We start from the raw sequence: 14,354 nt of genomic DNA on the forward strand, positions 1-14,354 counted from the left end.
TGTCTATTCTTCCACATGTACAGTACATACATACAGATAATTGAAATTGAATTACTCTCAGACCCTTGGTGCATACAGATAACATTAACAGTAGAACATTAAATATAGATAATAAAATATGAAGTACAACTATACAAATATGTAAAAGAAAGACAAGTAAAGCAGCGCAAGGCACATGGCAGACAGAGTGAAAACCAGTGAAGTAAACAGTGCCGATATAGTGATTGTAGTGCAAAAGAGCTTATTCAGTCTAATTAAAGTGTCAAAAATCTCAGAGAGTCAGTTAAATGCTAAATGAGGTAGTGAGCAGACCAATGCTGTACAAAGTGTCTGGTGCAGGTCCCAGTGTGTTAGTGGGAGATGGGAGATGGAGCTGGAACTGAGGTTCAGAGTTCAGAGGTGCATGGGGAAAAGGGGGGGGGGTGTTGGGTAGAGAGTTCAGCTTCCTGACAGCCTGATGAATGAAGCTGTCCTCCGGTCTGCTGGTCCTGGCCTGGAGACTCCTCAATCTCCCCCCTGATGGCAGCAGACTGAAGAAGCTGTGTGACGGATGGGTGGGATCACCTGCAAAGCAGAGGGCTTCACGGGTGAGAAGGGTTCCATAAATTTCCTGGAGGGAGGGGAGAGAGACACAAACAATGTTCTCAGCTGCTCTCACTATGCGTTGAAGAGTCTTCCGGCAGGACGTGTTGCTAGTCGGGATGCTCTTGATGGTGCCTCTGTTGAAGATGCACATGATGGGGGCCGGGGCTCTGGCTCTTCTCAGTTTGTGGAGGAAGTAGAGATGCTGCTGTGCTTTCTTGGCCAGTGCTGTGGTGTTGTCGGTCCAGGAGAGGTCCTCTGTGATGTGCACACACAACTATGGTGGTGCGTCCACACACAGTGGCTTCTCTCACTCCCCTCAGTGTTTTCGTGTTTTTGACTTGTGAGTTGCAGTGTTTTTGTACGTCTTCATTGCTTCTACCTGCCTTTAAGCTCACAGTCGTGAGTTTCTGCTCGATGTCGGCAGAACCACTTTTTTTTTTAAGAGTTAAACTCTGCGCATGTCGAGGAGCTGTGGGATCTCGATCTGCTCCAGAGGTCTTCACCATCAATGACCCCCACTGCTGCATCTCACCCACAAGCGGCGTGAGAGGAAGCAGAAGATGGGTAAGCGTGGAGGTGTGACTGTAGAATGTACACTCTTTGGACAATAAACTGGATTACATCTGATTACTGCGCTCAACTCTGAGGACTGTAAGAGACTGTTGTGTTTTTTTGTTCACGGAAACATGACATAGCAACAATGTTCCAGAGCTATTCAGCTCGACCAGCTGACGTGCTATCGAGTGGACAGAGCTCTCGTCGCGGGAGGAAAAACCCGCAGTAGAAGGCTTTGTGTTTACATCAATGATGCATGGTGCCGCGATGCTGTTGTGATCTGTAACCACTGCTCACCCCTGGTGGAGTTTATGATTATTAAGTGCCGCCATTCTATCTGCCGAGGGAATATACAGCCATACTGCTTATTTCGGTTGACATTCCCCCGAACGACAACAGCAGCAACAGGAATGATTCACTAAATGAACTGTACCAGCACATCAGTGAGCAGCAGACAGCACACTCTGATGCTTTTCTCATCGTAGCTGGGGATTTCAACCATGCTGACTTAAAGAGTGTGTTTCCAAAAATACACCAACACATTAACTTCCAACACGGGGTAATAACATTTTAGACTTTGTTTACACCACACAGAGAAGCACTTACAAAGCCCTCCCTCTCCCCCACCTCGGAGCCTCAAACCACATCACTTTCATGCTAATGCCTGCATACAGACTGCTAATTAAAGTCACCAAACCAGTTCAAAAACAGATTCAAGTGTGGCCGGGAAGGATCGTCAGAGGCTCTTCAAGACTGCTTTGACACAACTGACTGGAATATGTTAAAGCAGGCTCCCACATACAATAACACCACAGACCTCCAAGAGTACTTAGAGGCTGTCACTACCTACATCAACAAGTGTATTGACGATGTAACAGTCACACAGACCATCACTGTCCGGGCCAACCAGAAGCCGTGGATGACAGGGGAAGTTCTACAGACTCCTGAAGATGCGGAATGCTGCCTTCATAGCTGGAGATGAGGTGGGCCTGAGAACAGCTAGGGTCAAACTGTCCTGCGGCATGACAGAGGCTAAGAGACAGTACTCCAGGAGGTTAGCCCATCAATTCAGTGACAGCAGAGACACTCGGACCCTGTGGCAGGGGATACAGACCATTACAGACTACAAGCCCCCACCACGGACCTGTGAATGCAACATCTCTCTGCTGAACGAACGGAACACCTTTGCTCACTTTGAGAAACAAAATAGCAACACTGCAGAGAAGACTCCACCTCCTCCCGGTGACCAGGTGATGACGCTGACCCAAGACAGCATGAGGAGATCCTTCAGCAGTTTCAATGCATGCAAAGCTCCGGGTCCTGACAACATCCCTGGGTGTGTACTGAGAGACTGTGCAGCATAACTCACTGATGTCTTCACAGACATTTTCAACATCTCACTTCAGTCAGGCTGTTGTTCCCACATGTTTCAAAGCTACCACGATCATTCCAGTCCCTAAGAAGCCATCTCCATCCTTCTTCAATGACTACCGTCCTGTTGCACTTACTCCCATCCTCATGAAGTGCTTTAAACAACTCAAGTCTGCCCTTCCCCCCTCCCTGGACCCCTTTCAGTGTGCATACCGGTCCAACCGCTCGACTGATGATGCCATCGCAACTCCCCTCCACTCAGCACTCACACATCTAGACAAAAAGGACTCGTATGTCAGAACACAATCATACCTCAACAGCTCATTTTCAAACTGGTCCAGCTGGGACTTTAGTGTGCAACTGGCTGTTGGACTTTCTGATGGACTTTTCCACCCCCCCATCATGTACACCTTCTACAGAGGCACCATCAAGAGCATCCTGACGAGCTGCATCACTGTGTGGTATGGCATCTGCAACGTGTCCTGCCGGAAGACTCTGCCATGCATAGTGAGAGCAGCTGAGAAGATCATTGGTGTTTCTCTCCCCTCCCTCCAAGACATTTATGGAACCTGTCTCACCCGTAAAGACCTGCATTGTGTCACACACGCGTCACACAGCTTCTTCAGGCTGCTGCCATTAGGGAGGAGACTGCGGAGTCTCCAGGCCAGGACCAGCAGACTGAAGGACAGCTTCATCCATCAGGCTGTCAGCAATTTGAACTCGCTCCCGAACTTGGTTTGAGTTTAGTATAAGTTTTGAATTAATTTAGTATTGGAATTTCACAAGTACTGGAAGACTGTAATTAGAAAAATGTTTGTGGAATGCTAATATGGAAGAGCTGACATATGATTTCACTTCCTGACATTCATTTATATTTGCATTTAGAGACCTGGATCAATAGAGGCAGAGATTAAACTTATTGCTTATTGCTTATTCAAGAGTTTGTGGTTTTAAATACTGTCCTGACAGCCGTACGTTTCTTCTTTGTACTGGTGTAGTAGGTGAGCATTTGAAAATTGAATGATATAAAATAGATTAGCGGTGGTAGTGTATTCATTCACTCTTATCCAATCATAATGAAGCCTTTGTTTTAAAGATCATTTGTTGTTTCCATGTGCCAGTGTTTGGCCACACCACTGCCTCCAATTTGCTGATCGTGTGTAGGCTCCTCACCCCTGTTGTATTCTTCCGACGAAATCTGACATTTGAGCAAAAATCTGTCAAGCCCAAATATAAACACTAAATAAGCACATTTTTGGAGCAGAAATCTCTGTGGTGGACAGGTAGTCAGTGCTGAAAACAGCTGAGAAGAATTTTCTCAGGTTTCTATGATGGATAGAAAAAGTTCAGAAGAACAGAATTTATCTGAAATATATATATATTTTTTGTAACATTATAAATGTGTTTATCATAACTTCCATCAGGACCACTTACGTCAAGTACATTTATGACGATTATAATTGCATACAGTTAGTGTTGGCGGTATGGTTATGTTCTGGGCAACACTCCACACGCCTGTCCATGCAGCCATGCTTGGACAGAGTGGGGAGAGCAGCAAGACAAACCCCCCTGGGGTACAGAACAGAACCATAAGCATATATATAATTATAATTCACAAATACGTGAGTTGTAAACAAAATGTGAGCGACTGCTTCCAATGAATAGACTGTAAAGAAAAAACAAAGTTAGATCGGATTACTGGTTCAGTTGGTGGAGTTGGGGTTGGAGGAGGGAGTTAATTGCAAGCAGCAATGCGATGGAAGAGACGCTGGAGAATGGGAATTTAAATAGACCGCAGGTGATAGGTGTCAAGACTGGATTGGTACACGTCAGGAACAGCTGACTTTCCGCTGATGCAAGCGTGACCACCGTGACCTGACTGAACTAACGCAATGCTCGATTTCAATCAGGACAACTTCCGACAAGTACATTTATGACGATTATAATTGCATAAAGTTAGTGTTAGTGGGTATGGTTATGTTCTGGGCAACACTCCACATGCCTCTCCATGCAGCCATGTTTGGACAGAGCGGGGAGAACAGCAAGACAAACCCCCAAAACAACCATATGCCAAAACTCCCCAACACAACTATTGCAATTTGAATGGCCAGCAATGAGAAATGTTGCTTGATACTATATTTATGGGGGAAGCATCACCCAAACTCGGAGAGAAGCATACAACAAGCATGTTGCTTAGCTGCTTATGCAAAATATTTGAGAGAACTGTATGGGGGAAGCATACACCCCTAGTGGCAGCAGCAGCCTAATATGATGGCAGTTTGTATATCATTCAATTTAAGTGTCTAACATGCTGAAAAATCACATTAAGGGGGAAGCTTACACCCCTAGCAGCAGCAGCCTAATACGATGGCAGTTTGTATATCATTCAATTTAAGTGTCTAATATGCTGAAAAATCACATTAAGGGGGAAGCTTACACCCCTAGCAGCAGCAGCCTAATACGATAGCAGTTTGTATATCATTCAATTTAAGTCTAACCTGCTGAAAAATCACATTAAGGTGGGGGAAAATCACAAAGGGGGAAGCGTCTCCCCAAGTTAAGCAACTGAGGATGTGCAACAAGCATGTTTCTTAAAATGCTTAAATCTCATGCCAATCCCGAGTACCCACAGAGCAGTACGAATCACCATCTCCAAAAGCCCCCAGCCTGGTCATATCTGCAAAACAAAAATACAGCTTCTATTTCTCTCTGGAAAAACCAAGCTCCTGGAGGCATGCTGTAGGCGGAGCTATAATACTGATTTGTGTTGTTTCTATAACATATATTCACTTATGTGCTGATTTCCAACAAAAGACAGAAATCTGATGCAGTTGTACTTTCCTGACTGGGGTCTTCTACCATGTTTCAATAGCAAAACGATGTGCAAATCCTGCATCAACCTGGTCCTGTCTATAAAACATTCATCATTGAAATGACGAGAACAACACTTGCTACACTCCATTGCTGCCCCGGAAAAGCAACCGCATCCACGGTCCATATAACGCTAGGTTCTTTGTGAAGCTGAACGTGGTAAACCCTCCCCTCACATTCGAAACACACCTTTCTGGAGACAGTCTCAAACAAATCCTATGTTGCGCAGCCAACGATTTCCTGATGAAGCGTGTTAATGGGCGAGGTCTTGCTCTCCTCCGGTCGAGATGTGCATGGGCGTGCCCTCCCAAGAGATATGCTCATAAGGAGTTCCACCATCGTCCACGTCATAGATCCATCATCGAAAAAACTACCGAAACTTGTACCACCCAGAAATAAGATTTCTCCACTCATCCAAATTGGCCATGTTTAGCATGAAAATCCATCTCTTTAACACTGAACAACTCTGAATCCATGACACACCATTGTAGCCCCACTTTAAGCACACGTGTGATGCATACGACCCCTTGCTGTGGCATGAGGAACATGTAATATGCATTAATGCTGTAGGTTGCATAATGGAGGGTGGTAGTCCAGCAGGGGAAGCATGCACCCTTCGGAAACTTAGAATGGCGTCCAGTATGAATGAAAATGCTCCATAGAAACACCTCCATCAGAATAAAAATGCCTAAACCGAAATGGTAATCTGTTGAGAGGTAGGATAACCTTCTATAACCGAACTAAATTAAAATCCTGCCATGTAAACATGTTAAACTGATTACTTGTACCCATGTAATCAGATCAATAGTCGGTCATCAGAATGGGAACGTGATGTCGGCAACGCTGTGCATTCAGTGATTAGTAGACACTAACATTACAGTAGAGACTGGGAAATAGTGGACAAAGATGGTAAAATTCCATTTATACAATAACACACATTAGAATGGAATCTGGAATATCATGACCAGAGCAGAAAGCTGATGTAATAAGTGAAGCGCAATTAACTGCTTTTCAGCTTAGAAACAACACTATGGCTGCATCTGAAAACTTAGGCAGGTGACTTGCTGCCTTGCTGTCTAATCAGTCAATGACTTTGTAGGAAGCGTTTTTTCCGTAGGCACCTCATGAAATGGATTTCGGACAGGCTTCTGAGGCGGAGTAATGGTTTAATGATCTACAGCAAAATATAGAGAGCTTTGGTTATAACTAAGTGGATATTTCATTACTGCAATATTAATTTCTCGCTAGAAATTACATAAGTGGAAAACGTTGTTCAGAAACATACATTTACACACAAACTGACCACCGACCGCAACTTTCAGACGCCATCTTTATTTTTTGGCTTAACTGTCACAAAATGGAACGCACGGGATTGTGGGATATCAAAGGCAGCGAAGGATACATCTATGCTGCCTTCAAAAACCGGCCAGATGAAGTCATCTCAGGAGACAGGAAATGAAGCTGACATTGATTTCGGATGTGCCTTGAAGCCTTCCTACCTTGTAATGCGACCTCCGAAGGCAGCATTTTTCAGTTTTTGGATTCAGCCTATGATAGTGAATAGCTCAATAAAAAACGCTTGACCAAAATTTGCCTGTCATTGTATGAATTATTACAGAGTCATAAACCCATTTGTAAATGCTGTAAGATAGCTCATTGCAAGCACTGCTTTCATAAGCTGCCCCTTTGTGATTCATGTTTTAACAAAACTTGGTGAGAATCATGTATTTTACCATTTAAATTGACCCTTTTTTTCAACGTGAACTCATGAGAATACGTGTGTATTTTTACGTTAAATGTGGTTCTACCATACGTACATTTCCTTACGTTTTCATGAACATAAAAACGTACAATAGTGACGTATTTATAGCATTAAACGTACAAATACTTAGCTAAAAAACGTAAATAATCTAACGTAAAGTGTGAATGTATATGAATTCCCATGTAACGTTATTAATATTAAAATCGTGGCTTTAATGATTTAAATCTGTTGTATTTAATGGTCATATCAATACATGTTTTTATTGAATTTATTGAAAGCAGTTTACTCATCTACTTAATGCTGCAAACTCCTTTCGGGGGATTACATAATGTTTTCTCCTATCCAATGACTGACAATACAACCTTGCACAGCATAAAACATTACATCCATTTTATTTGTTTGCTGTACTCCATATCTTTAGAATCCAGATGTTTGCAAGGAACATATCCAAATTCAGCTCTTTATCAATCGATCTTCATCTTCATTCTCAGCAACAGCGACCGTCACAGTCAAAGCCCACGCTCGTTATTCGAATTTGAAAATAGTGCCAGTGCGCCACCCTCGAGAAACGTTACGACATGGTTTACGGCACTGATATCGAAATCTCATTGGTTCTAACCTAATTCGTCACAGATTGCGACATGCCGTGTTTCAGTTGATAGACATTTGAAAGCCAGCGCGCCTTCACGGAGAGAAGACAGATACATATTTTCACGGATTAATAAATTAAATTCTGCTCTGTACCCTATAAAAACTTACCTCCAGAAAGGACTGCGACTGGAACTCATTATCATTTGAACTACTTTTGGTACCACTTTTGATATTTTCGCAAAAAATAAAAGATTAACGTTACATTTGCTTGTCTGTTATTTGTTTATTTATAACAGTAACGTTATGTAGTTTTAAGAAATGGTTATGGGTAGGTTTAGGTGTAGGATTAACGTTAGTGGCTCAAAATAACGTTTTGTTATATTTTTGCTAAAATTGTGTTTTATTATGTTTTATTCTTTTAACATTCTTTATAAAATGGGTAGGTTAAGGTTCGGATGGGGTTTAGGGATCTTACATTTATAAAAATAATTATAAAAAGGGAAAATATACATACATATAAAAAAAAAATAATCAGATACGCATTGAAAAGCAGCTTCATGAACAAATTTCTATGGATAACTGACTGGTCAGAGAACACGTTCTATATGTACGTATTTGAGGTTGTTTTTACGTAAATTTAGATACGTATCGAACCTGTAATTACGTCCAGATAATACATAAACGACACTGTAAATACGTAAAGGCACATACGTATTGGACAGTTTTAATTGACGTCTAAATATGTACGTTTTGATTGTGAGATCAGGCTGTTTTTTTATATCATAATAAAATTCATTTCAGAACTGCATTAAAGATAAAGGTCTTAGGCTACAGTTATTTCCCCTTGCTGAATTGACATGCCTTGGTGTTTTCCAGTTTCCTCTTCATGCCATTAACATTATTATGGATGTTTTCAGCCAGCAACATTACAGAACCTTTAATGTTCTCATGTGTCACACGACACGACAGTATCAATAATTCTGTGTTACATCTGAATGGATGAAGCGGTTTATCACTTTACATTGTTGGGCGAACGCAGCGCTGTGTGGGAGACTCTGCTCTTGCATGCAGCTGGCGGATGCAGTGCGTAGCGCCGCCTCAAACTTTTTTGCAATTTGGTGTAATTTAGAAACGGTGCCTAAAGTGGGGGAGAATTCCCTCGATTCGGCGATCAGCTCTCACTCAACCGGACCAGAAATGTCCCGGTGCTCCCGATGGCATTTGAGCGGAGTTCTCTCGCTGCAGCAGACACGCGCACTCAGTAGATGATGGGCGGGGAAATGTGAGATGACCGAACTGATAATGCACAAATTACAACAAAGAATCACTAGTTTCACAACTGTATGGTACACCATTAAAGGGAACGATTCATGATAATAGATTACAGATTTTGCGAAGCAACAAAACAAGTGGGTATACTTAATGGCCCCGACCACACCAGTGGTACGATAGAAGACGGCCTTAGTGTGTATGTGATCGTGTTCAGGCCACATGACTGAGCACACGAATGAACACTAGAGGTTCAATATTAGTCTGTTAATTCCAAGCAAGTGCGAGCAGCTATTAAAAATATTAATGCAACCCCGTTTTTTTTTTTCTCTCTCTCTCTGGTAATTTGCATGTCATCGTAGCCACTTATGTCCCAAAATCGGAGCACATGTAAACACCACATTGGATTAAATAACGTCTCATGTGGTCCACCGAATCTTTAAATCTGGATGAAGAAATAAAATACATGTAAACGTGGCTATTTTTGTCACGTTCTTATAACCCTGTGTATAGAAGCCATAGAGCGATAAATTCCTGCTTTTGAAGCTGCGTGCATCTGAAACACTCACACAATTAATGTGACATCAACCTTAGAAATAAACACCAATGACATTGATATTTCGCCGCTAAATACAGCGAACCCCCGTTGAAACGCTTACACAAGAATGCTGGTCTCGTTTAACCCTGTTCTCATGGCCTTATCGGCGTGTCCTTAGAGCGATTGCATGCTCTAGCTGTGTATTGCTCCAGGTGTATGAACACAGATGTATAAATGCTGCTGCAAATATGCTTAATATTCGTTCCTGCAACCGATGCAAAACCATGTTAACCACCAGGCAACATACACAGCGATATGGATTAAAAAGCATTCACTTATCTTAGATGCGGATTTCAGATGTTCTGAAACAAACTGCAACAGTTTGATTTACAAGAACCGATGCAACAGTTTGATTTGCAAGCAGCGATGCGATCAGTTAATTGCAAGCAGCAATGCAATGGAAGAGACGCTGGAGAATGGGAATTTAAATAGACTGCAGGTGATAGGTGTCAAGACTGGATTGGTACACGTCAGGAACAGCTGACTGTCAGCTGATGCAAGCGTGACTAACGTGACCTGACTGAACTAACGCGATGCTCGATTTCTGATCAGTTTAAAGCATCTGTAGTTTTAATTTTACATAATGATTACAAAAGTTGTCTAATTTCTAAAAAGGTTTTTATTTAATGAATAATTAGCCTTATTAAACGAACTATTATTTAGAAGCTTTTTTTTTGAGCCTGAAATGGAGGAATTCTGGTCAATATTGATAATTAATCAATATTTTGCTAAATGTGCTTTTGTGCAAGTTTAAGCCTCTCATGGATAAATAATGATCACAATAAAACTACCAGAAGTTGGCAGCAAGCCCCTGTTTTTATAAATGATTTATTGAATTGTTCAAATCAAACGATTCGTTGAAAACAGCTGATTCAATCAGAAACAAAACAAGCTTGCGTCCCAATTTGCATAATATCAATCCTAAATTTTATGTGATATTAGTCATTTTCAATACCATTTAGGGCAGACAGGCAGTATGCAAAGTGGAACGCAGGGAAAGTGTCCATCTAAATGGGTGATTGGACGATTCAAATCACTGGCTCACTTGATTCATTTAAAAACTGATTCATTTAAGGAAGGAAACACTGTTTCTACGCACTGTTGTATAAAAATAATAACACATTTGTGCTCTCGTAATAGGCCTACTGATATACAGAAAAATGACTCGATAATGTCACCTATACAGTACTATCATCTCTCAATCCCTCAAAGTAACACAAACAGCACAATAACATTATGTCAGGGGGATGTTTTAAAATTCTAATGAAGGAAATATCATACCTTTTCTGTTGTCTTCTTTTTAAAGAAATTCAAAAGTTGCGCCTGAACCATTATGCTTTCGCTTGTGCACAGCTTGTTACAGATATGATTGGCCAATCGCCGTATACATGAATTATCTTTAGTAGATAATTTTTACATTTCATTTACATGAGAAGTTTTACATAATACACATTATTTATTATTTTAAGGGGATGGTAAGAGGGGATGCTTGTTGTCATTTTTTCAACCTGGGGGATGCCATCCCCCCTCAGTTCAGAACCTAGTTCTTGATAAAGCTGCTGTGAAAACATTGGAAAGATCAACAAGGAAGAAGTTCGGGTGATGCTGTCTTTACATAGGCAGAGCAAAATGCTTAGATACAAAAATATCAGGGCTTGAAAATGAAAAAGAAAATTCAATCGGTTCACTCCGAGCAGAATCGATATTTTAACGTTTCTGTTCCTGCGTTCCTCTGAATTATAACCGTTCCGAAACCGGTTCGGGTGGAAAAAATACGGGTTAATAGTCATTTTTTTAAAACAATATTATGTGTCTATAAGTTGCCTAATAATAATGTAACGTGCGTCGTTTCTATATGCAGGCTTTACAGTTCTTACCGTGCGCTAGCTTGTTGGCTTTGTTGGAAGGAGGACACCGACAGGGAGCTCGGCAGATCATAACACTTGATTTATTAAACATGAAGAGGTGAACATCAGGAATTAGTCACATCTGATTACACAGTGTGTGTCATCTCTCTCTCTCTCTACCTCTCACAACTGCGTGCAGACTTTTCTCTCCCGCAATATAAATCGCGGGTCTCTGTTCTTGCGATATTACCTTTATATCTTATTTAAAGTTATAGAACATTAATTTTAACCTTAAATTTCACTCCTTACAATAACAGTAATGTAATAATAATAAAGTACAGCGTTTTATTTACTCAAAAAGAAAAAGAAAAAATAGAGATCTAACGTCATCTTTTCTAGATTTTGGCCAAATTTAGGCTACTAATAAAAATAAATGAAGACATCAGAGTTTTTTAAAGATGTTTAAAAAATATTTGCTTCATTGTTAAAAAAAAAACAAACAAAAAAACACAATTGTAATATCTTGGGGGTTAGATCAAGACACTTAGATCAAGGTAGTCGGTGGGTTGGATAACTCAATAATTTTTACTGAAAACAGCTGAAAACAACAGCAGATACACACACTGCTCTACAGCTCACTTCCTTACTTTCTGATCCCCCCTCCCCCCGAAGCACAAGATCCCAAAAACCAATCACATAACAGCATTTCACAACACGAGAAACCCAGTCTACTACATTCCTCCCCTTTAAGTGTAATACCCGTTTACTAGAATTAACAACCTTAACTCACTAGGTCTTCTTGAACCAGGAACAGTCCCTCAACTATGTTTTTTTTTTTTCTACATTTAACACTTTACAAGTCCCAGTCTCTTGGGAGCATTCCTGAGTCTCTCTGGATTTCTCCTTGGCTGAACTCCTGGAGGTACAGTGGCAGTGCTGTTATGCCTGCCCAGAGGGGACGTAACATTGCCTGACCCTGCTGGACCCAGGCCGACACCCTCCTTTGAGGTGTCGGAGTCAGGCAGGTTGACTCTACTGGCCAATACCGAGTCAATCTCTAGTGAAACCTCAGATGTTATGTTTTGGCCCTCAAAAGGTGTGCATGGCTCCAGTTCCTTGAGTTCTTTTTTTCTCTACAGCATGTGGTCAACATGAACGGACTGCTGTCTGTTTCCTTCCCAGACACAGTAAGTCACAGGACCTAAGCGCTTTATGACAGTAGCGGCAGTCCATTTCTCTTCTCCTCCCCTGAATTTTTTTACTCTGACTTGATCATTTTCCTGAAACTCTCTCAATTTCAGTCTCTCTGTCATGATACAGCTTTTGTTTCATCTGCTGGTGCTCTATAGTGCTCAACATATCTGGTCTCAAAAGACTGAAACGGGTGCGAAGCTCTCTCTTTAAAAATAGCTCAGCTGGAGAGCGACCTGTGACTGAGTGTGACGTAGCCCTATACATGAGCAGAAAGTTTGACAGCCTGTGCTGCAGCGAGATGCTGGGCTGTCCACTTGCGTCTAGAACCTGCTTCACAAGAGCACGCTTCAGTATTTGCACTGACCTATCATCCGCTCCATTCGATGCTGGATGATATGGTGGAACCAGAGTTTGTTTTACTCCATTTTTGTCATGGAACTGCTTGAATTCTGCGGAGACAAACTGGGGTCCATTATCCGACACGACCTCTTCCAGAAGACCATATGCAGCAAATAGGTTGTGCAACACCTCTATGGTTCGGCTTGCTGTTGTGGAGGTCATGTGGAAAACCTCCAGCCATTTAGAATGACTATCCACTATCACTAGGTAGTACTGTCTATCCTTCTCCGCAAAGTCCAGATGAATCCTCTGCCACACTGTGACAGGCCACCGCCAGGGATGGAGTGGTGTCACCGCAGGTACTTTCTGCACTTTTTGGCACACAGCACAGTTTTGGACCCTGTTCTCAATCTCGCCATCCAAACCTGGCCACCACACATAACTGCGAGCTATTCCTTCTCTTACAGATGCCCGGGTGTTCATGGTGCAGGTCTTTGAGAATCTTCGGCTGGTGCATTTGAGGAATAATGACTCTGAGACCCCACAAAACACAACCTTGATCTGCTGACAGCTCATGCCTCCTGACAAAGTACAGTTTCAGGCTTTCATCGTTCAGGTAATTAGGCCATCCATTCATAGTATAGCTCCAAACCTTGCTCAACAACGGATCTCTGCTGGTGCCTACTTTTATGTCCAACACAGTCACGGGCAGCCTGGACATAGCATCAGCATTAAGGTGGTCTGACGATTTCTTGTATTCTAGCTCATAACTGTAAGCCATGAGAATCAACACCCAGCGCTGCATGCGCAAAGCTGCCAATGTAGGCACCGCTGATTTTGGACCCAAAATAGTCAGCAAGGGTTTGTGATCAGTGATAAGAGTAAATTTGCGTCCATATAAATACTTGTGAAATTTCCTCACTCCATAAATGATCGCCAGCACCTCTTTTTCTATTTGGGCATACTTTTGTTCGGCCTCAGTAAGAGTGCGCGAGGCAAACACAACTGGTCTCTCATCCCCATTGTCCATCACATGAGAAATGACTGCACCCACCCCGTATGGGGATGCATCACATGCCAATCTCAACGGCTTCTCTGTGTCATAATGTACCAGAACCGTGCTGCTCAGTAACATCTCTTTACCTTTCATGAAGGCTTCCTCACATCCAGGTGTCCAGTTCCATTTTTCCTCTTTTTTAACAGAGTGTGCAATGGCTGAAGCACACTAGACAAGTTTCTCAGAAAGCAGCCATAATAGTTCAACAGCCCAAATAAGCACTCAACTCAGAGACATTTGTGGGCTTTGGGGCATTTACAATAGCCTCCACTTTGTGCTGAGGGGGGTGCAGGCCTTCTTGGTCTATGCGATGGC

Source organism: Carassius carassius, chromosome 13, assembly GCF_963082965.1.
Source record: "Carassius carassius chromosome 13, fCarCar2.1, whole genome shotgun sequence".
In the NCBI taxonomy this organism is placed as follows: domain Eukaryota; kingdom Metazoa; phylum Chordata; class Actinopteri; order Cypriniformes; family Cyprinidae; genus Carassius; species Carassius carassius.